Consider the following 24,092-nt stretch of genomic DNA (forward strand, 5'->3'; position numbering starts at 1 on the left):
ACCCAGACATAACTGGTGTTTCCCTCTGTTCATCACTGTTGCTTCAGACAAACCTAGAGTCCTTGCTGTTCTCCTTCAGAGTCTCTTTTCTCCTCCTCTCTCCAGAAGCAGCCACTATCATGAATTCGGTGTGTATTCTGCCAGTAAAGTTTGGGGCGGCTTATATCCCACTTTCAGAGTTGGAAGGTATGTTAGGGGCTAATCTTTTCCTATTTTAAAATGATGACATTAAAGCCTAGAGGAGAGAATTCTCCAGGAGTCCAGTGGTTAGGACTGCTCGCTGCTTCCACTTCAGGGGGCGCGGGTTTGATCTCTGGTCCGGGAACTAAGATTCCGCATGCTGTGTGGCATGGCCAAAAAAATCAATCAATAAAATAAAATAATAAAGCCTAGAGGAGGGCTTCCCTGGTGGCGCAGTGGTTGAGAGTCCGCCTGCCGATGCAGAGGACACGGGTTCGTGCCCCGGTCCGGGAAGATCCCACATGCCGCGGAGCGGCTGGGCCCGTGAGCCCTGGCCGCTGAGCCTACGCGTCCGGAGCCTGTGCTCCGCAACGGGAGAGGCCACAACAGTGAGAGGCCCGCATACCACAAAAAAATAATAATAATAATTAATTAATTAAATATATATATATATATATGCATATAGAAGAAAGACTGGGGAAAAAACAACCTGAGTATCAACAACAATTATTTCTGGGAAGTGGAATCACTTGTGATTTCTAGTTTCTTCCTTGCTTGTCCAGATTTTGTAAATTCCCTTCAATGAACATGTTTGCTTTTGTAATAAAAAAAATTATAAAAATGGCAAACTATAATATATAACATAAATATGTATTATGTAAACTATACATAATATAGTTATGTATTTGCTTAAATAAACTGAAATCTCATGGAGCCAAAATATAAAATTATTCTCATTTCTGAAAAAAAAATATTTCACTTGTTCTAGAACCTGAGGTGTAATGTTCTAGTAGTCAAAATTCCCAAATAGGGCTTCCCTGATGGCGCAGTGGTTGAGAGTCCGCCTGCCAATGCAGGGGACACGGGTTCGAGCCCTGGTCCGGGAAGATCCCACATGCCACGGAGCAATTAAGCCCATGCACCACAACTACTGAGCCTGAGCTCTAGAGCCTGTGTGCCACAAATACTGAGCCTGTGTGCCACAAATACTGAAGCCCACGTGCCTAGAGCCCATGCTCCACCACAAGAGAAGCCACCATAATGAGAAGCCCGCGCACCGCAACGAAGAGCAGCCCCTGCTCGCCACAACTAGAGAAAGCCCTCACGCAGCAACGAAGACCCAACACAGCCTAAAATAAATAAATAAATTTATTTTTTTTAATTCCCAAATAATGACGTGATTGAGAAAGAAAACATACACTCCTAAACTTACAAGAGGTAAAGAATGACTTATGAGACCTTAAGACTTGAACAAGATGGTTATTTAGAGGCTGAGTTAATTCCTTTAAGAGAACCATGCTGCCCAGTGAAGTTCTTCAAAGGAACATTCTCACCTGACAGTATATCTCAAGTGTAGCCATAACGTCTGTTGTCTTTTTTATGTTTGATAAGCTACTCCTCAGTCAAGCTTTTCTTTTAACTTATTTTTTGCTTAAAATGAAATATGAGCAAGCAAAAAAACAAAACAAAACAGTATTTCTTTCCTGAAAAGGGCATTTCTAATTTTGCCACTAACTTACCAATAATTGGGGGGAAGCTTTAGATTATTAATTATTTGGAGCTTCAGATTCCTCCATAGAAAATGAAGTACTGATAAATGTTTCCTCTAAACTTAAAATTCTGTAGTTCTATGAATATAACAAAATTCACATTCAAATCGTCATCTGCATATACAGGATCATTCTGAAAGAAAGAGGAATGCCAACTGACCCACAGTTCTACCTCCATTTGTACCAAAAGATGTGTTTGGGGTAAGTGAAACATCACTACTGTCTTTGAATTGAGTGCCCTTTATATAGGCTGATAACCAGACCAGTACCAATGGAAATATTTGCTCTGATAATCATTTAATTATTGTAAAAATATACATACATGAGTAATAGAGTTAGCTAGTTCTTCCGCATTGTGTGTGTGTGGGGGGGTACAGAATCAAAAGCAGTGGAACAGTTTAGATGGCAGAGAGCAGCTAATGATGACAGCTGGCTTTGGTCATAAGATGACAGGGGGGCTTCCCTGGTGGCGCAGTGGTTGAGAGTCTGCCTGCCGATGCAGGGGACGTGGGTTCGTGCCCTGGTCCGGGAAGATCCCACATGCCGTGGAGTGGCTGGGCCTGTGAGCCATGGCCACTGAGCCTGCGTGTCTGGAGCCTGTGCTCCACAATGGGAGAGGCCACAACAGTGAGAGGTCCACGTACCGCAAAAAAAAAAAAAAAGAAAAAAAGAAAAAAAAAAAGAAAAAGATGACAGGAACCACAGGTGAGGAAGCATCAAAAATGACTTTACCTAGTTCATAGATTTGCCTATTTAAATAAATAAACAAAAGCAAACAAACAAGAGAGGGCCTTGCGAGGATAAATGACCACACTGTGCTAGGACTGAAATGAATTATCGATTCAACCTCATGTATCTGGGGTCCAAGGATAAAGAAAAGGAACTTAATTGGACCCATAAAGGATTGTCCTAGCTCCTGGCAACTGTAGTCAAGAATAACTGATGTGACTTTTTTTTAAGTTTTTAAGCAAAACACATTTTCTTCCTTGTTTCATTACATATCATAAATTTAGATGAAACTTGGAAATCTTAGTTCAGAAAACTTGCTTTTGAAATTATAATCCTTTATCCCTTAGCTAGCATACATTTCTCAGAACTTCTGAGAAGCTAAGCATCCTGCAGCATTTGACATTTGCTGGGGTCCAGATAATAGGATGAGATGAGAAGTGATTGCTATTGTTTTTATTTTAACAGTATTATTGTCCTCTGTCACTTCAATTCCCAATCTCAACATTGGTGGAGTTCATGGTAGATATTTTGGAATATATTGTTAAGTTCTCTAGTTTTAGAAAACAGAGAGGAAAAGGCCATTAAAAAAAAAAAAAAAGGTCAAAGAAATTAGTGGTTATTTTCCCTCTTCATACAACTGACTAAGAAAAGGATGAAGATGAACTCCTCCCAAACTCACATCTTTTGTACCCTGCAGGTAGATCTCTCTGAAAGGCCCAGCACAAAAGCATTTGTGCCTGGCACTGGGAAAAATGTGTGTGACCACGAGGCGGTCAGAAAATCCATAACTCAGGTATTCAGGAATGCCTGACATAGGGGAGAGGCATCGTTTCGTGAGCTTTTATTGAAATAATTAATATTGAAGAACTGGGGAGAAACTTTTCTTTAAGTGTTCCCCAAAGTAAAGTAGCTTTTTTGACTTGATATCACCAGATTCAAAACTGTGAGTTTTTTGTATAGGTCAGTGTCTCTGGAGCCCAGGACAAAGAGAAGGAGCCTTCAGAGCCCACCTGGGCTGCCAGCCTTGCTGCCACTCCATCATCTGAGGCTGCCACCACCCAGGGGCCATTGCTCAGGTCCCCTGAGGATCAGGCAGAGGGTCTGGAAACCAGAGCTCAAAGTCTCATTTTGAACTCAGAGCGAGAAAATTTCGTGCACGAAGGTAAGAGATTTCTGCCCATCAGCTGTTGTATCTATAATATCAAGAAGGCACAGAAAGAATGGTCTCTAAAATCTCATCCAGAGAGAACATGTTTTGACTCTAAACAGGGAGGACAAAAGACGCTTTTCATTTTATTATATATAGAATTAGAAAACTGGCTGGTTTTTGGAACAAATTTGGTCAATCAAAAAATTTAAAGCTCTTATAGTGTTTATTGTTATTTTAAAATTTGAAAGCCTTTAGAGAGGATATTGCTCTCATGTTTGCAGTAGCTCTTACCACTCCCTACTGTCTTACATGAAGCCTTCAAACATGTAGACATTTGAATTTTTGACCCCTGGTTGGAAGAAAGAAAAAGAAGCTAGAATCTAGATTCCAATTCATCAGCATATTTTCTATGCAGTTAATGTCTACAGAAATTAATCATTACATACACATTTGTGAAGAACATGCAAGAGAGACAACATCCTTGCCCAAAAGCAGCTTAGATTGGCTTGACAACAATATACATTATTCAGTTATTGCTTTTAAAGAGTGGAGGTAGTGAGAATCCACTTGCTCCCTTCTATTTGGCCGAAAAGGTAAATTTAGAGGTCAGTTTTAGCAAATAAGTGAATTGAGACATACTCCAAATCTGAGGAAATGATTATGGCAGATGGAGAAAGGGCTTATTTTGCTATTGAGAAATGAAGCTTATGACATTTAAACTGTCACACAGAACACAAGTGTCAGGCAGCAAGTATCTATTTTGTCTTTTTGGAGAATGTTCTCACCTTGGTATAAGTTCCTCAGTAAGAAATAATAATCAAGGCACGAAGGACAAACATGAAATAAAAAGGGATTTAACAAATAGCTTTATTGTTGTAACTCTAATTAGCTTTATTTTTTATTTTTTTGGATAGCGGAAGTGTTTCTGAAACTTATTTGTAAACTGACATTAGAAGGTCATGTTTTTACTGTCCTGTAAAAGCTGATCTTTTGGGCTTCCCTGGTGACGCAGTGGTTAAGAATCCACCTGCCAATGCAGGGGACATGGGTTCGAGCCCTGGTCCGTGAAGATCCCACATGCTGTGGAGCAACTAAGCCCAGGCGCCACAACTACTGAGCCTGTGCTCTAGAGCTCTGAGCCACAACTACTGAGCCCACGTGCCACAACTACTGAAGCCTATGCACCTAGAGCCCATGCTCTGCAACAAGAGAAGCCACCGCAATGAGAAGCCCAGGCACTGCAATGAAGAGGAGCCCCCCCCCCTCGCCGTAACTAGAGAAAACCGCACACAGCAACAAAGAACCAAAGCAGCCAAAAGTAAATAAATAAAATACATAAATTTATTTTTTAAAAAGCTGATCTTTTTAAAAGAAAATTGTGATATAAAGAGAGCCCTTCGTTGAGGCAGCCATTGTTGGCATGTATTCAAGTGGCACCCCAGAAGCAGCCCAGGACCACCTTGCTGCATGCCCCAGCCCAAGCCAAAGGAACATTCTGGGCCCACTCACTCCATGCTACAGCCTAGCACTAGATCTGGGGGGGCCACAAGTGAAACAAGTGAAAAGACAGGATCATGAGGTACATCTGAGCCAAACTCTGTAAGCCCATGAGCCCTACTTGCTTCAGCAATCCCCTCCTTTTGGGGCAAAGATCCCAGAGTAAAGAGAAGGAGAAACACACACTTTAAGGGAGAAGAGTCAGCTCAAGCCTGACCCTCGGGGCTTCCACTCCAGCAACTTGGGAGCAGACCCAAGGGCGGTGACAACTACTGAGCAGAGAGGACGTCCTGCCTCACACACAGCTCCAGCTGTAGCTCCTCCACCTCCAGCCCAATCCCCTACCCAGGTGACAGCTGCCAGCTCACCCTGAGGAAAGACATGGCTGGCATCCACATCAAATCCAGCTCTCCCACCAAAGGCAGTGGGCACATGCACATAGCATAGGGACACTCCCACATAAGAACACCCCTTCAAAACCAAAATAGCTAACTGTTTCATCTAGGTTCATAGACACAGAGAAACTTAAGTGAAATGAAAAGGCAGAGGAACTACTCTCAACTGAAAGAGCAAAGAGAAAACCCATGAAAAAACAATGAAACAGAAATAAGCAACTTACCAAATAAAGAATTCAAATCATTGGTAATAAAAATGCTAAGTGAATAGGGAAGAGAAATGATCTAAACACAGATCATTTTAATAAGGAACTAGAAAATAGAAAAACCCAATCAAACATAGATAATTCAGTATCTGGGATAAAGAATACTCCAGAAGCAATGAATAGCAGAATAAATGACACAGAAGGACACATAAGTGATCTGGAAGATAGAAGAATGGAAATCACTCAATCAGAACAATAGAATGACAAAAAACAAAACAAAACAAACAAACAAAAACAAGTGCAACATGCAAGATCTCTGGGATAACATCAAACATGCCTACATTTGTATCAAAAGGAGAAGACAGAGAGAAGGGGATCAAAAATGCATTTGATGAGATTATTGCTGAAAACTTCCCAAATCTGAAGAAGGAAACAGATATCCGGTACAGAAAGCATAGAGGGTCCCAAATGAGATGAACCCCAACAGACCCACACCAAGATATATAATTAAAATAGCAAAAGTTAAAGAGAGAATTCTAAAGGCAGAAAGAGAAAAAAACAGAGAGTCATGTATAAGGGAATCCCCATAAGGCTATCAGCTGATTTCTCTACAGAAAGTTAGCAGGCCAGAAGTGAGTGACATGGTGTATTCAGACTGCTGAAAGGGAAAACCCACAACCTAGGATACTCTACCCAGCAAGATTATCATTTAGAATAGAAGGAGAGAGAAAGAATTTCTCAGACAAGTAAAAACTAAAAGATTAAGCAATACTAAACCTACCCTAAAAGAAATGTTGAGATAAAGGAACCCAAGCATACTACAAAAGAAAATCATCAAACCACAATGGGAGAAACACAAATAAGAATAAATGATCAGAGAAGAACTATAACCACAACTGGAAAACAAAGAATAAAATGGCCATTTATGACAAACCCACATACTCAATGGTGAAAATATGGAAGCTTTTCCACTAAATTCAGGAACAAACAAGGATGCCCACTCTCACTGCTTCTATTTAACGTAGTATTGGAAGTCCTAGCCACAGCAATCAGGCAAGAAAAAGAAATAAGGGTATCCAGTTGGAAGGGAAGAAGTAAAACTGTCAGTATTTGCAGATGACACGATACTCTATATAGAGAACCCTAAAGTCTCCACACAAAAACTATTAGAACTAATAAATACTTCCAGCAAGGTTACAGGATACAAGATTAATATATGGAAATCTGTTGTGAGTCTATACACTAATAATGAAATATCAGAATTGAAAGTAAAAAAAAAATCTTGTTTAAAATCACATCAAAAATATTACAGTACCTAGGAATAAACTTAACCAAGAATGTGAAAGACCTATACTCTGAAAACTATAAAACACAGATGAAGGAAATTGAAGATGATACAAAGAAATGGAAAGATATCTTTTGTTCTTGTATTGGAAGAATTAATATTGTTAAAATGGCCATGGTACCCAAAGCAATCTACAGATTTAATTCAATCCCTATCAAAATACTCATGATATTTTTCACAGAACTAGAACAAATAATCTTAAAATTCATATGTAACCACAAAGACCCCAAATAGCCAAAGCAATCTTGAGAAAAAAGAACAAAGCTGGAGGTACAACCCTCTCAGACTTCAACTATACTACAAAGCTACAAGAATCATAACAGTGTGGTACTGGCACAAAAATAGACATATAGATCAATGGAAGAGAATAGAGCACCCAGAAATAAACCCACACACCTACAATCAATTAATCTATGACAAAGAAGACAAGAAACACAATGGAGAAAAGACAGTCTCTCCAACAAGTGGTACTGGGAAAAATGGACAGCCACATGTAAAACAATGAGATTAGAATATTTCCTCACACCATGTAAAAAAATAAACTCAAAATAGTTAAATAACTAAATGTAAGACCTGAAGCCATAAAACTCCTAGAACAGAACATAGGCAGAACATTCTTTGATATAAATAGTAGCAATGTTTTCTTGGATCAGTCTCCTAAGGCAAAAGAAATGAGAGCAAAAATAAACACATGGGATCTAATTAAACTTAAAAGCTTTTACACTGCAAATAAAACCTTAGACAAAATGAAAAGACAACCTACAGAATGGGAGAAAATATTTGCAAATGATGCCACTGACAACAGATTAATATTCCAAAATATAAAACAGCTCATACAACTCAGTATGCAGCCACTATGGAAACCAATATAGAGGTTCCTGAAAAAACTAAAAATAGAACTACCATATGACCCAGCAATTCTACTCCTGGGTATATGTCTGGAAAAAATAGTAACATTAATTAGAAAAGATACATGCACCTCAGTGTTCATAGCAGTACTGTTTACAATAGCCAAGACATAGAAGCAAGCCATCAACAGGTGACTGGATCAAGAAGCCGTGGTCTATGTATACAGTGGATACTACTCAGCCATAAAAAAGAACAAAATTCTGCCATTTGCAGCAACATGGATGGACCTAGATAATACTATGCTTAGTGAAGTAATTCAAAGAAAGACAAATACTGTATGATATCACTTATATGTGGACTCTACAAAATAATACAAATGTATGTATTGATATATGCAAAACAGAAACAGAGTCACAGATATAGAAAACAAACTTGCAGTTACCAAAGGGGAGAAGGAAGGGAGGAGGGACAAATTAGGAGTGTGGGATTAACAGATACAAATGACTATGTATAAAATTGATAAGCAACAAGGGTATACTGTATAGCACAGGGAATTACAGCCATTATCTTGTAATAACCTATAATGGAGTATAATCGGCAAAAATACTGAATCAGTATGCTGTACACCTGAAACTAATATAATATTGTAAATCAACTATACTTCAATTAAAAAAAAGAAGAGAGTCCTTTATTTTACATTTTTTTGTAACTTAAAGGGATTTTCCTCCTTTAGTAAGCACAATCACATGTGATCATAGTGGTGCTTTCTATGAACAAACTTGGAGGGAATGTGTATGGAAGGCCAAAGTCATCTTCATTCCAAGTGCTAATTTGATTTCAAATCAAGTCCAAAGTAAATGAAGAAGTCCTATCTCTCTCCTGTCAACTAATCCTCACAAGAGTATTAGCCAATCAAGGCTCACAGTATTGTCAGGAAAATATGCATTTTAATGGGGTTTCATGAAGTTCAAAAACTTTTGTTTTCAAAGGAATGACTATCTAATGGTGGAGTTTCAGGTGGTAGAGGAAATATGTCAGGTATTCAGGAACCCGTCCTTAACTTAGAACCATACTTTTTTAGTTGGTGTGTTAGTGTGCATGGAGAATAAGCTTCCTAAAGCTTTTACTTTTCAGTGAAAGAAAAACTTATAATAACATGCTATCCTTTTCTCACTCTAGATCCTAGATATTTGGAACTCTACAGCCAGGAAACTGTAGCGAATATGTGGTTCGATGGTATTATGACAAACAGGTCAACTCCTGTGCTCGCTTTTGGTTCAGTGGCTGTAAAGGCTCAGGAAATAGATTCAACAGTGAAAAGGAATGTGAAGAAATCTGCATTCAAGGATGAGCAAGTAAATCACCCTGTACTGAGTCAAATCTATGTCTCTATCTACAAGCCTAGGAAGAAGCTCTATAATTTCAATATTCACCCAATACAAATAAAACACCATATATGAGTGTATACTGAACACTGACAATTTATAAACATAGTCAAATCCTTACAACCACCCTAGGATGTAGGTATTATTAACTATTTTTACAGATGAAGACACTGAGGCTCTGAGAAGTTTAGGAACTTCTCAAACATCACCAAACTAAAAAGTGGAAGAGATGGGAGGGTCTGACCCAGGACTGTGTAACTTCAACACACATGTTCTATCTATTTCACAACCTGCAATGTTGTTCTGATTGCCATTAATTCCTTTGCATGTATTATGTCGGATGAAACCCCTGCCCCAGAACACCCCCACTCCCCCTGGTTCCCCCAATCCCTCACACCTGCCTCAGTCCCCCAAACCCCTAAAAGCCCTGCCTGTAGCAAAAGGTAGCTGGTGGGGAAGGAACTGGGTATGGACATTAGAAGTGATGGGAGTATGTTTGTGCAGAGATGGTGGTGAGGTAAGAAAGATATCCTGCCTGAGGGAAACCCAGCAAGATGGAGTGGTTCTGAGAGATGAGCGGCCGTGGGATAGGAGTGGGGTTGGTGAGGGTAGTTAGATTTTTGCCTCATTTGCCCTGAAAATGATTAAGAAACTAATCTGAATTAAAATTGCAACTCAGATTTATTAACAATTGTCATTCCCCACTCTTCCAACATATTTGGAAGAAAAGCCTTTATTGTATGTTTAAGCTATATATTTAAAACAAAAATTGTAATTTAGACAAAGGAACATTTTCTACCCTTCCTTTACAATGTGTAAAAGCAACTTTGAATTTTAGTGGGTTGGGATGGGAAGGCACTTGATGGCCGAGGACCACTTGAAGTCCACATGAACTCCTGAGCAGAGCGTTTTAAACATACAGTGTACACTAAAAAAAAAAATGAGCCACCAAATTGAAATAAACCCAACAGAGTAGTAGAGAACTTGCTCTGTCATTTTATGATATCCAGTTTGGGAAGATCACTAGTTCTGAGCTGAACTCAGGCAGCATTGGTATATATCATCTCACAACACACTTTCCTCTTCTTTCAGGCCTGTGACCCTCATTTGAGTTTGGGGGTACACAAAAGTGCACCCAAGGAAGGAGGAACTGGAATAACAGCCATCTTAGCAAAAACAATTTTGTATAGCTTAAATTTTTATTATGTAGTATTTGATACTACAAAATAATATATGCAATATACTTGTAAATTTAAAAACATGATACCATGATGGACACCAGTGAACACATCACACGGAAAATGAACCAAACATAAGCAATTCTGTTGAAACTTCCTGTGAGCCCCTCCATCATCCCAACCCCCTGCTTTCTGCCAGAATAACCCATCTTGAATTTTGGTCTTACCATTTCAATTTGTTATTGGTTTTTATATGTAATTTTACATGTGAAACCACATAAATCTCTATGTATCTCTAAATAATACAGTGTCTCGCTTATTTTAGAACTTTATAAAAATGGTGTCATACTCTGGTCTTCTGCAACTTGCTACTTTCATTCAATATTATAATTAATCCCTGTTTTACCATATCTAAATATATTCCTAAATAATTTATTATTTAGGTTTTTTTGAGCTTTAAAAAATTGGTTTCATGACGTGTAATTCGTTTTCACTTGATATATTATTACAATATAATTCATACTTGTTCACTTTCACAGTTGTATAATACTGGTATGAATATATCACAACATATTCAACCATTACCTTGTCTATGCTAAATTGTTTCTAATTAATATTTTTCATCAGCGTTGCTATGAATGCTCTTACGTGTGGCTTTGGGTGCTCGAGTACCAGTGGTTTTCTAGGCTATATACCCAAAAGTGGAATTGGTGGGTTGCAGGATATGTAAACATTCAAAAATAGTACATCATACCAAATTTTTTCGCCAAGTGTTTGAACCAGTTCATTATAAATTCACACCAGTTGTTGTATAAGCGTTCCCATTGCTTGACATTCTTTTTAACACAAAATTGTCAGACTTCTTCATTTTGTTAATCATGGATGTGAAATGGTATCGTTTCAATTTGCCTTTCTCTGGTAGCATCTGACCATATTTATTTACCATCTGTGCTGTTGCTTCTGTGAAATGTCTGTTTATAATTGGGGGAGATTTTCCTATTGGATTGTTTGCCTTTGCTTATTGAATTTCTGGAGTTCCTTATATATCCTGAATTTGAATTCTTTGCTCATTATTTGAGTTGCTAATATCTTTGTGGTTTGCCTTTTTACTTTACTCTTTTCTTTTCTTTTTTTAGTGAACAGAAGTTCTCAATTTTAATGCAAATTTACCCATCTTTTTTTTTGTGTGGCTAGCATCTTTTTTACTTGTTTATGCTGCTCAGACTTTCAGCCACCTTTCTTGGGCAGGAAACTCACCCAGGACAAAACCTGCTCTGGGTGCTGGGTGTACCTCTCTAGCTTCCCATCTTCATGCCTGGTAATTCCGATGAGCCTGTCAGCATGTTGGTGATTTCCAGGTGACTGTGTTTTCTTCATCTTTTTTAGTTGTCTCAGCATGAAAGTGGGTCTGAGCTACATAGATGGCCACTACTCCATTTTTTGTTGTTGTGGGATGGAGGGCTTTGGGTATTTTCTTATTTCCTGGAAGTCCAGCAATGCATTGAAAAGCCTGTATTGTCACCGTATGGTTGTTGGAAAGCAGAAAGACCCTTCAGAGTATCTAGCCTGCCATTTTGCAAAGAGCAGAAGTAGTTATGTTTGTTTTTCAAGCTTTTCACAATTTTTCCCATATAGAAAATTGATATGCAAACATATTGTAATGTTGACTTGGGTGTTGATCTCTTTGTCTGAAATGTTCTCTTCTTCCTTCATGTGACTGACCAAATCTTAATATTCCAAGGACAACTTGCAGGCCTCCTCCTTTGTGATACTTCCTCATCTCTCTCAGTTGGGCCATGCTCAACTCTGAGGACACAAAACACTTGCCCTAATGCCTCCATTCTACCCTGATCACAGTCTAAGCTGCCTTGCACTTAGTGCAGAGCACCTGTGTTAGTTTTTTTGTTTTGCTGCTTTAACAAATTGCCACAGGTTCAGCAGCTTAAAAAACACAAATGTCTTATCAGTTCTGGAGGTCAAAAGTCTGATGCAGGTCTCGAGAACTGGGCTAAAATCAAGGTGTCAGTGTTTCTTCTGGAGGATCTAGGGAAGAATCCGTTTCCTTACCTTTCCCAACTTCTAGAGGCTACCCACATTCATTCTTTGGTACATGGTCCCTTCCTCTACCTTCAAAGCCAGCAACAGCTGGTTGGATTCTTCTCATGCTACCATCTCTCTGGTGCTCTGATTATAGCTGGGAAAGGGTCTCTGCTTTTAAGGACTAGTGTGATTTGATAAGGCCCACCTGGACAATCCAGACTACCCTCCCCATCTCAAGGTCCTTAACCTTAATCACATCTACAAAGCCCTTTTCCTATGTGAGGTTCTGGGGATTAGGGAATGGACACTGTTGCATCCATTATTCTGTTGATCACAGCATCTGTACCGCCTGCCTGTTCTCTGAACTTAGAAGCAAAGACATGCCTTGTTTATCTCTGTGTCCCTAGTTCCTGGCACATAGGAAGAACTCAATACATTAAAAAATATTAGAACTCACTTTATAAAATTCATTAGAGAAATAATTAACTCCTTGAAAGAGAGGAATAGAAAACGTTAAGAAAAAATCACACCAGTTTAAAAGAATAAGAGAGAAGTGATATGTCAATGAGTTAAAAACTATTACTCTCATCCACTTTGAGATTCAGGACACTCCTCCCCTCTTTTCCCACCATAATTAGCAAAACAAAGGGAAAAGTCAGAAGGAGTGTTGTCTGGCTAGATAAAGAATCAAAGAGGCTGAACTGAACAACCTGAGATTTTGGAAAAGAGAATGATGATTTATGTTTTCATTGTAATCTAGTTAAAAAGTTAATATGGAAATAACCCAAGTGCCCATCGACAGTTGAATGGATAAAGAAGATGTGATACATAAACACACACACACACACACACACAGGAATATTACTCAGCCATAGAAAAAAAGGATGAAATATTGCCATTTGCAGCAACATGGATGGACCTAGAGAATATTATGCTTAGTGAAATAAGTCAAACAGAGAAAGACAAATACTGTATGATGTCACTTATATGTAGAGTCTAAAAAAATAATACAAATGAATCTATATATACAGACTCAAGTAAAAAACAAACTTACGGTTACCAAAGGGGAGAGGGAGAGGGGGAGGGACAAATTAGGAGTCTGGGAGCAACAGATACAAATTACTATACATAAAATAGATAAGCAATAAGGATTTAATGTTTAGCACAGGGAATTATACCCAATATCTTGTAATAACATATACTGGAATATAATCTGAAAAAAAAATCCAAAACTGACTCACTGCACTATACACCTGAAACTAACACAATATCGTAAATCATTTATACTTTTATTTTTAAAAAACCAATAGAGATGGGGGAGATATACGACATTTTGTTTCTCCATTTTCAAATAAAAAAGGACAGACTATGTACACAACGTGCTAAAACCAAGAATGTGTATCGAGAGAAGTGTCCATTTTAAATTAAGACATTGAGAAATTTTTAGTATTTTATTAAGTACTAACGACGTTCAAGAATTTTAACAATGACAAACTTCCACTGAAATGTTAAAATATCTTAGACGATCATTTCTACCGTTTTCGTTTAGTTGAAACCTCAGCTTTGCTGACTGCAAGAATTGCTCTCATGGGAGGTCTGAAGAGCATGCTGAATTTATAAAACGCCAAGTAGGTTTGGTGATTTTAGTCTTAATGTTTTGCCCACACACAACAAGAAGTAAACGAAAGAATGAGAGAAAGCCATTTGCATGTTACATGTAACAGAATCGTTGCACATCACTAATAAACCAAGAGATCCTATAAGTAAAAAAGAATAAAAAGGAAAAAACAGGAAAATGATAGGGACTGGCAATTCAAAGGACATGGTCAATACACCTCTGAAGGGATGCTCAGGTTCATTAACTGTCAGAGAAGTGCATGCTAAGTAGGTCTGGGGTGAGGCTAGGCACCCATGGGTGATTCTGATGAGCTACCCTGGCTGAGAACCAGCAAGGGGACATCGGAATTATGCCAGTCTCAGGAGAGAGTCTACTATCTGAATTGGAATTTTAGATGTTCAATGATTTATGCCCTTTTTCTCTACTAAACTATAATTCAGTGTCTTGCGTGAACAGCCGTGCAAAGATGGATTAATGCTGTTGAAGTGTCCAAGAGCTTTTCCCCTCACTAAAATAAGACATGCTTTAGAATATGTGTGTGTGTCTGATCGTTCAAACAAGAATAGCTCCAAATCATATTTCACACATATGAACGGGATTTCAGATTTAAATATATATATCTGACTTGATTTCTAAAAGCATTCATTATTTCTTACCATTTTCATAAATTAGTATCTTTGAAAAATCATTCATTTAAGCCAATTCATTAAAAGTCACATCAAACTCTGAAAGTTAGGAAATTTTAAGCCCTGCCGTAATCAGGTTAAGAAAATATGGGCTCTTCGACTTGCCAAGGATCCTTAGATTCTTCTAGTACTATGTCTCCTCTATTCCTTATATCCTTTAGACAAATACTCTGACTGGGCATTCTTGAGGTGAGCATTTCTGACAAGACAATTTTCTCCTCCAGAGGCAGCCTATTGTTTAGGTAACACCAACTCCCACTGCTATAGTTGAGCTGGATGTCCCCTGTGGCTTCCATCCTAATAAACTCCTACCCTGACCTTGTGGAACCTTTCAGAATGGTTGTGTTATTTTAAGACAAGCCAATATGTCCTCATTCATTCGGGCTGCTTCAGCAGCTTCTCCTATTTCCATGGCTTTTTTTTACCACCCTACCCTCTAATTCTGAGCATGCCCTCTAGCTTGTGATGGGTGTTCTTGGTGCCTAGAGCAGGGGAGAGTAGCAAACCTATTAACACATCCCTGATTTTAAACAGTATTATGTTCCTGTGGAATAGAAAAAAACCTAAGGTAACTGCCACATCAGTAGAAGACATGGGAAAATTTCCCTCTATCTTGGAAGCAAAGAAAAATAGGAATTACACAGTAGGAATTCTAAATAGTAAATCAGGACTTGTGGATTGCAAAGACAGCAAAATAAAGACTTCTTTCCCTATTTCTCTCTGAAATTGACTGAAGCTTCAATTTTATTTTTACTATCCTTCAAATTTGCCTTTAAAGTCTGCACTCACAGTTTCTTGACATTATTTTTAAGTACTAGTGGAATTCTCCAATTATTTTCTCCTTAGTGTATTAGTTGGTGTTACCTTAAATTTATCATTTGGCTGTTTTCCATCTCTTGCATCTTAATGAAGAGTGCTATGGTTTTGCTAGTTTCAGCAATTTGGGATTTTTCCCAAGTTGATTCTGTTATGAATACATCACTGCTCAGACTTGTTTTTCACTCTTTAAAACAAAACAGAGCATGTCCCTGATGGGAAAAAAATCAAAAACAAAACCCCAACAGACCTTGTTTCTATGTGATCATCTCATCTCTAGTCTTCCAAGAAATAAATATTGGAATTTGTGTAGACTTTCTTTGTGGTATATTACATACTTTGCTATTAAATAATATGGACAAATACAGTAAAATTGACTAAAATTGTGCCTATTCAAATTTTAGAGTGTTACTTGAGCTTTTCCCATACTGAAAGTTGAAGGCCAAGCCTATTAAATTTGCTTCGTACCACCCTCTGCCTTCACCACAAACCAGCAGTCCCTCTGTATTCCATTTCTCTGAATGGTGCAATCACTCAGCCGCTGACCTCATCTGGCCTCTGAGGAACACCCCAGACTCTTGCCTCTCCCTTATGCCCAATATGCAATTGCTCAGTGCATCTGGTCCATCTTACTTCTCCCTGATCTTCTCCACTCTGAGTTTCTCATTGCTTCCAAACCAGCCTCCTCACCTCCATCTTATCCCTCACCTCTGATCTTTATCCCCACAGTGCTGCTGAGTTACAGAAAATGTGACCCAATCATTCTCCTCCTTAAAATGCTTTAGAGGCTCTCCGTCTTCTCCAAGGTACAGAGCAAACCTTTTAGCACAGAATTCGAGGTCCTCACCTCTGCTTACATTTCTCATTTATCTTCCTTGAGGTTCTTATACATATTCTTCAGTTCAGCTATACTCAACCATTTGCTACTTTCTGAGATCATCATTCCTTTCCCTTTGAAATATTCTCTCTTTGTGCCCTCCTTTCCTTTTTTTCCTTCCTCCCTCCTTCTCTCTCTTCCTTTCTTCTTCACTTAGTATTATGGAACTCATTCTGTGTCAGTAGATGAAGAGCTACCTTAGACTTAAAATGCTTCACAGCAGTTCATTTTATTTAATCAACCCATCTTTCCTTGGCCTTTCAATGTTTCCAATCTTTTTTATTATGACCAAAGAAAAGCTTCACTGAATAGCCCTGTACACATTAGTCTTCTGTTTTGGGGGTACATATTAGTGTTTGTGTAAGTATATCTATACAATCTATTCATGAAGCAAAATTGTAAGAACAAAGAGAATGTACTTTTGATAGGCATGTCAAAGGACTTACTTTAAAGATTGTGCCAATTTACATTCCCCCAACTTATGAGTGTACCTGCTTTTTCCCTTTCTCACCATTATTGAGTCTTATCAGTTGTTTGATCTTTGTGATCCTCTGATGGTTGAAAATGGGATCTCACTTCAGTTTTAATGTGTATTTTTCTCTTATTTTTTCATTTCTTTATATTGCAAAATATTTGATATATTCAAAGGAATATATATTACATATAAGTAGGTTTTAAAGTAAAATTACATAAAAACCTGTGTATCTACCACCCAGCTGAAGAAATAGATCACTACCAATATCATTAAAGCCACCACTAAGTTTGTCCCCAGCAAGGCAACTTGAAAATAAGTGGTCATGGTGACTTGAGGTGCCCAAGAATATGCTATATGAGTCTCCAGAGATTACCATGGCCAGCAATGTGCTATACAGATCCTGAGATTATTATGTCCGATGATACCCTATGTGGATTCCAGAGGTTACTGTGTCCAAGGATATATCATGAATCTTCAGAGGTCACCCTTGAAAGCAGCTCAAAACAGGATAATCTGGGGGAGCCAATCCAGTCCTAATCCCAAATACCTGCTACAAATAATCCAAAGGTCTGTGCTAGAGCTCTGTGGGAGGCTAACTCAGTCCTTGTGGCTCATAGAGATGCCATGTCAAGTTCTAAATACCACCAGAAACCTCGCTCAGCTTTGATCTTCTCACCTGGTATTCTGCTTCCCTGCTGTCTGCCACTCAGTATGCCAAGTATTAAAACTGGGTGTAGTTATGGAGGTTATTCATTTAGGATTATGCCAAGAACCCAGGAATGCCTGAGAGTTACTCTAAACCCCAGCTCCCCACATCCACAAGAATACGTACAGAGAACAACAGCAAAGGACAGCAAATCTCCACATCATTTTCTATACTTGAGCCAAGTGCCAGGGCTGAGCTTTCTGGCAAGTACGACTGAACTGCACAGCATCTTTCGGTCCTAGGCTAGTTCATCCTAAATAGTTTCTAACCAAATGCCATCTAGCACATTCCTTAGTGCCTTGGGAAAGTAAGCAGAGAAAGACATTCTTCTATTCACTCACTCACTGATTCGCTCATTCATTCACACAATTACTCTCTACTGCGTGCCAGGCACTGTCTCTGCATTTATGAAGCTTATTTTCTAGTGGAGGACAGACTTAAGAGTCACGTAAATGTCCAACAGAAATTAATCTGTGAAATATATGATGTGCTCAGTACTATGAAAAAGGTCCATTGTGCCAGTAGAGCACGTAGTAGAGAAAACGCAGCAAGCGAGTGCAAGTCATCAATGCTATGGAAGATCGTGATTGTTTGTTTACAATTATCCTTTCTTTCTCTATCCTTGCCATGCTTGCTGTAGGTAGGGTGTACTTTCCTGCACATTTGACTCTGGGCTTGGTTATTGATTTGCTTTGGCCAATGGAATGTGCACAGATGTCAGGTATGCCATGACAGAGCAGAAGCTTTAAATGTGGTTGCATGCTTTGGCCCTGTGCCTCTTCCTCTGGACCTTCACCAAGAAACTAGCATGCCTCCACCTTTGGTCCCAGAATAAGAAGATGCATAGAGCTGAACGGAGGCCAGGCAAGCCCACTTGAACCAAACTAAGCTTGCTGAGCCCAGCAGAGCTGGAGCCATTGATAGCCCTCAAGTCATCTGGGCAAGAAATCAATGTTTATTGCCACCAGCCACTTAGATTTGGGATTGTGTGTTACCACTATAAAAGTTGACAGATACAAATCCCTACTCTCAGGCTTGCCTTGGCTGTCTATGGCAGGCTGTAGCCCCTGGCCTGGCTGACATGTGAGACAACAGAGAGGCTGTAGGAGATGGCTGGGCCTTTTCCCATGTAGGAAAAGGCTCTGACATGTCTACTGTTGCAGCTTCTTAGAAGATGAAAGAAAGAGAGAGATGGACAGTTTTGCTTCCAACTAAGATGGAGTAATATGGACCAGATTTATCCTCATTCTTGAAACAACTAAAAACAGACAACATTTAGGAAATGACACTTTGCAAAACATGTAAACCAGTCAAGGAAGGACAGTGGGCCCTGATAGGCAGGAAAGAAAATGAAGTGAGCCCTGCAATTGCCCCAGTCTACTGCTTTGGTAGCATTTCCAGGCCGCAGTGTGGAGAGAGGGAACCAAGGCAGGACCTGGCAGATTCCCTGGGATGAGGCCTAAGAGCTCAGAAAGACCAAGGCGGCTAGAATTCTGAGGATGAGGACAGAGATCTGGACAGGAGAGAAGTTCACAGGGTGCTAACTTGGGAGGTCTGTGGAGGGTTCCCCCTGAGTATTCAGCTAGGTACTGGTGAGTGAATGCACATGCGGAAACTACCCAAACCTAGGAACTGAGCCAACTGAAAAGATTAAATGTAACAGTGTCAGGTGCTAACTTTGGGCCGGGAGCAATCAATGCCTGTCATACCAGCCAGACTGGAAAACCTCAAGACTCACTCAGTGTTTGGTAAAGTACATTCTGGACCATAAAATAAGTGCCAATAAATTTAAAAGAATTCAATTCATATAAAATATGTTCTTATCACAATGAAATTAAGTTATAAACCAATAGCAAACATATATTTGGAAAAACCTCAAATAGGTCCAAACTCTATAAACTACTTCTAGATCCATAGGTCAGTAAAGAAATCAAAGAGGAAAATTAGAAAGTATTTTGACCTGAATGAAAATAAATACACGGTGTAGCAAAATATGTGGCATGCTGGGGCTTCTCTGGTGGTGCAGTGGTTGAGAATCCGCCTGCCGATGCAGGGGACACGGGTTCGTGCTCTGGTCCGGGAAGATCCCACATGCCGTGGAGCAGCTGGGCCCGTGAGCCATGGCAGCTGAGCCTGCGCGTCCGGAGCCTTCGCTCCGCAACGGGAGAGGCTACAACAGTGAGAGGCCCGCGTACCGCAAAAAAAAAAAAAAAAAAAAAAGAATCCGCCTGCCAATGCAGGGGACATGGGTTTGAGCCCTGGTCCGGGAAGATCCCACATGCTGCAGAGGAACTAAGCCCGTGTACCACAACTACTGAGCCTGCGCTCTAGAGCCCATGAGCCACAACTACTGAAGCCCGTGTGCCACAACTACTGAAGCCTGCGCGCCTAGAGCCTGCGCTCCGTAACAAGAGAAGCCACCGCAATGAGAAGCCCTCACATCGCAACGAAGAGTAGACCCCGCTCGCCGCAACTAGAGAAAGCCCGCGCACAGCAACGAAGACCCAAGGCAGCCAAAAAAAAAATCTATTTTTTAAAAAAGAAAAAAAAATTTTTTAAATAAATAAATTGTTCTAAAAAAATTTTTTTTGTGGCATGCTACTAAAGCAGTATGTAGGGGAAAATTTGTAACACTAAATGACTATTAGGATAGAAGTCCCAAATCAATGACTTAAGCATCTAACTTAAGAAACTGGAAAGGAAGAGCAAATTAAACCTAAAATAAGTCAAAGAAATAATCATTACCAGAGTAGAAACTAATAAAATAGAAAGCAGAAAATAAATGGGTATATACTTATTTCAAAACTTAACAAACTGTATACTTTAAATAGTTTTAGTTTATCGTATGTCAATTATACCTCAATGAAGCTATTTAATCTTTTTAAAAGTATCTTGGAGTGGGGGAGGAAGGAAGGGAGAATGAACGAATGAGCTGACCCTTCCACAGCCTGAGTGAGAGAGATAGAGAACCTCTCCAGAGACTAGAAATCACTTATGTGCTTGGCATTTTAATAGTTTAATACAAATTTCCCCTGTCTAGAGGTAAATGTAGGCACTTTGGTGACCTGAGCGTGATTAATCAAATTAGCACCCCTTATTATTAAGGGGAGGAGCTGGGGTTTAAGATGTAGCTCTTAACCACCCCTTACATTACTGAACCCATAAATGAGCTGGCATAGTTTTGGTTGTAATTTCAAGTCCTCTGAACCCCAGCCTTACTCCTGTTGTTCCTGTCTCTGTTTACAGCATCACCACATATCTTCACCTTCAGATCTCACCTTCCTTTCACATTCCATAAGTCACTGAGTCCTACAATTAAACCTCAAAAATCCTGTTCCATCATTCTCTCCCGACCTTATGCTCCACCCATTCTGCTTAATAATCCCAAATGTACTAGGTTGGGTTTGTTTTTGGTATTCAGCCTTTCGTCCTCACACCTGCTGCTTCCTCTGTCTCTTTTCTGCATGGCAGACTCTTACATATTCTATAAGACTTAGTTTAAATATTGTATCTTTGATGAAGTCTTCCCCAACTTCCAAGAAAAATGGCCCCCTTTTGTCTGACCCCCAAATAATACTGCCCTAATGGCATCCACTAATGGCACAAGAAACACGATAACTGTAACCTGGGCAGTGAACTTGGACTCCTACACTGGTTTGGGCTTGAAGAAGTCACAGAAATGCTAGTGTAAAGTGGAAGAAGCAGGAAGAGAGAAGGACTGCTTACATCAGAGGCTGCAGTCCCATCTTTCTTGGGGACACCTAGACACTAAGAGCATTTTCAGAAACACAGCAATAAAACATGAAAAACAACCATTTTTCTTAGAATAGACATTAGTAGAAAAAAGAAATGTGTTCTGAGGATTTAGAAATCCGCCGTTATCAACGCTACCCATGTAGGAAAGAAATAATTAGCTTACTGAGGAATTCCCTGGTGGTCCGCTGGTTAGGACTCTGCGCTTCCACTGCAGGGGGCATGGGTTCGATCCCTGATCAGGGAACTAAGATCCTGCATGCCACGCCACACTGCGAAAAAAAAGAAAAGAAAGAAGAAGAAAAAATTAGCTTACTGACAGAGGGGCTTGTGTCATTGCAATGCGGAATATAACCAGGCGTTTTAAATGGGGGCTCGTGCAGCAGGGACAGGAGGAGACTGGCCATTTACTTTCACTGGCCAGTGTGGCCAAAAGCTAATTGAAAGCCCATGTACATTCTTTTTCGTTACTGTGGACGTTACAATTCATTGAAATAAATATCTATCACTGTGGGAGAAACAACCTGGTGTAAGAAATGGAAGCCAGGAGACAAGTTTCCTAGTTCAGCTCTACTAAAAATATTTGCAAGAGATTTATCTGGTTTGTTTGATAAAGAAAAACAATTTTAAATACCTTAAGATAATGATGCTTTTAAACTTAACTCTATAGATAATATTTATATTTCCACTATCAAAAGGCTCTGGCAAGTAATTTTTAAAGTGGCATTTAATCAGAGGAGCATGTCCAAACAAGAAGCAATGTCCCTTTTTCCCCGGCAGCCTTGATTCAGTTAATAATTAAATTTTTATTGAATGCTGACTATATTTAGAGTACTGAATTAGGTGTTGTTTGAACTGAAAAAGAAGTTAAAAAAAAATTGTACCCACATTGAGCCTACATACTAAAGGAGCACATTTAAGTCCACATGTTGACAGCAAATCAATTACAGTAACATTTCAGAAAACCCATCATTGTTAGGGAATGTTGGATGCTAGCTACCCAAATGAACTTTTCTTCTAAGGTAAACTTTTTTCACTCAATACCAAAAATTTATTCTAACTTAAAGAGAAAAACAATACTGGAGGTTTTTATGAAGTGTATATATTACCCATTAGTAAGGAAATCCAAAAAGGTTGCTATACTAGTTAAGAACCTTTATTTATAACTCCAAGGTTGACTTAACTGAATCATTTGAGAAATACCTTAGGGAGTCCTGGATGAACCAGACCTAGACTTTTCTTCTTAAGACTTACATCCTAACTGACATAAAGTTCATGTTTCTCATCCTAAATCTTAGCAGAAGTTTATCTTTTACTAGTTATTACCAAGTCTAATGACTTCATTTTACAAATGCCAGACTCAGTTCCTGGAGGTGGAATGATCCGCTCAGTCACTTAGCTAGTTACTTTAGCTAGTTAATCTGGTTAGTCCTACAGCTAGTTATATAGCAATGTTACTACTCAAAAACAGTTCTTCTAACTCCAAGGAATGTGTTGCTCTTGCTTTACCTGCCCCCGGCTGTTGCTCAGGGTGTCTAGAAACGGGGTAACTAAGCCTGTCAGGAGCCCTTCACACACGGCCCAGGCCCAAACGCTGCTCCAGTTCTGGACCAGTCTCAGGCTGCTGTCCATCCTGTGGTTGGTTAAGGCCTCAGAGTCGGATAGTGAAGAAACAGTCATCTCCAGCCTTCCTGGCTCTGAGTAATTCCTGGGTTACATGTATCCAGGAGGGTGGATGAGTTATGAGTTAGACATGTGGGTTTGGTCAAAACCGGGCAGTCCAGTTACCATAACAGAAACTCAACTTTTATTCTTTTCTGCACAGGGCATATAGGAATGCATTAGAGATATGAGTCAGACAGCAGTAGCAACTTGTGAAACTGCTGTGGACTATTCACAGAGTGCCTCTTAGGGTTGAGGTGAACCTGAAGAGCTGTTCAAAGGTGTCTTTAAATTTTAAATCTACACTTAATCAAACTCCTACCTCCCTTCTTCACAGTATCAGGTCCAAATAGGCCCTTTTTAGTCCTCTGGGAGCAGACTATATATCATTTAAGAGGGATCCAGTTTCATTGGGCTTAATACCTATTTTCATACATGATGCTGTAGGTATTGTTTTACCATTACCACTGACTCTTATTTGTAAAACACTGATTCCTCTTCACACTGATACCTCTTCACACTGATACCTCTTCACACTGATACCTTTCACAACGCAATTTCTTCTATTCGGCAGTAACTCCAGACCCCTTAAGAATTTGACTAGAGGTCCGCACTCCAACATTAGGGAAGAAAACTGATACATCTCAGATGGGAGCCCAAAGGTCTCAGTAGGTATTAATATAGTTGATGAGGGCGGGCAAGGGTGGTCCACCAAGTATTTCATATCTTCCACCAGGCTACAGAATGAGGGACCAAGAGCTTGCTTTGTTTGGGGTACGGTGGATGCTCCCTGAGAAGACATGTCCCGTAAGAGAAAAAGGGTGACCATACAGCAGACCAGGTTTAGTCTCCTGTGTGTCAAACTCATAACCAGTGTTCATCTCTGTTGGCAGTGCGGCTGGTCTTCAAGGGAGTCCAGAACTAATTGCACTGATCAACTCACTGCTCAGGGCACTGCCCAGCTCCTGGGTCTTTGTCACATAAAGGACAGTGAC

General features: G+C 39.5%; 1 protein-coding gene across 1 annotated transcript in view; it reads right to left on the minus strand.

Annotated features, from left to right (window-relative positions):
- MIOS (meiosis regulator for oocyte development) overlaps window positions 1-21,707 on the minus strand; it is a 240,648-nt gene extending 218,941 nt beyond the window's left edge. The window contains exon 1 of the mRNA XM_073809683.1: window positions 21,602-21,707. The gene's annotated coding sequence lies outside the window, so the exon portion shown is untranslated. The remainder of the gene's footprint in view (window positions 1-21,601) is intronic.
- Between the last annotated feature and the right edge of the window lie 2,385 nt (window positions 21,708-24,092).

The sequence above is a fragment of the Tursiops truncatus genome, chromosome 9, assembly GCF_011762595.2.
Source record: "Tursiops truncatus isolate mTurTru1 chromosome 9, mTurTru1.mat.Y, whole genome shotgun sequence".
Classification (NCBI taxonomy): Eukaryota; Metazoa; Chordata; class Mammalia; order Artiodactyla; family Delphinidae; genus Tursiops; species Tursiops truncatus.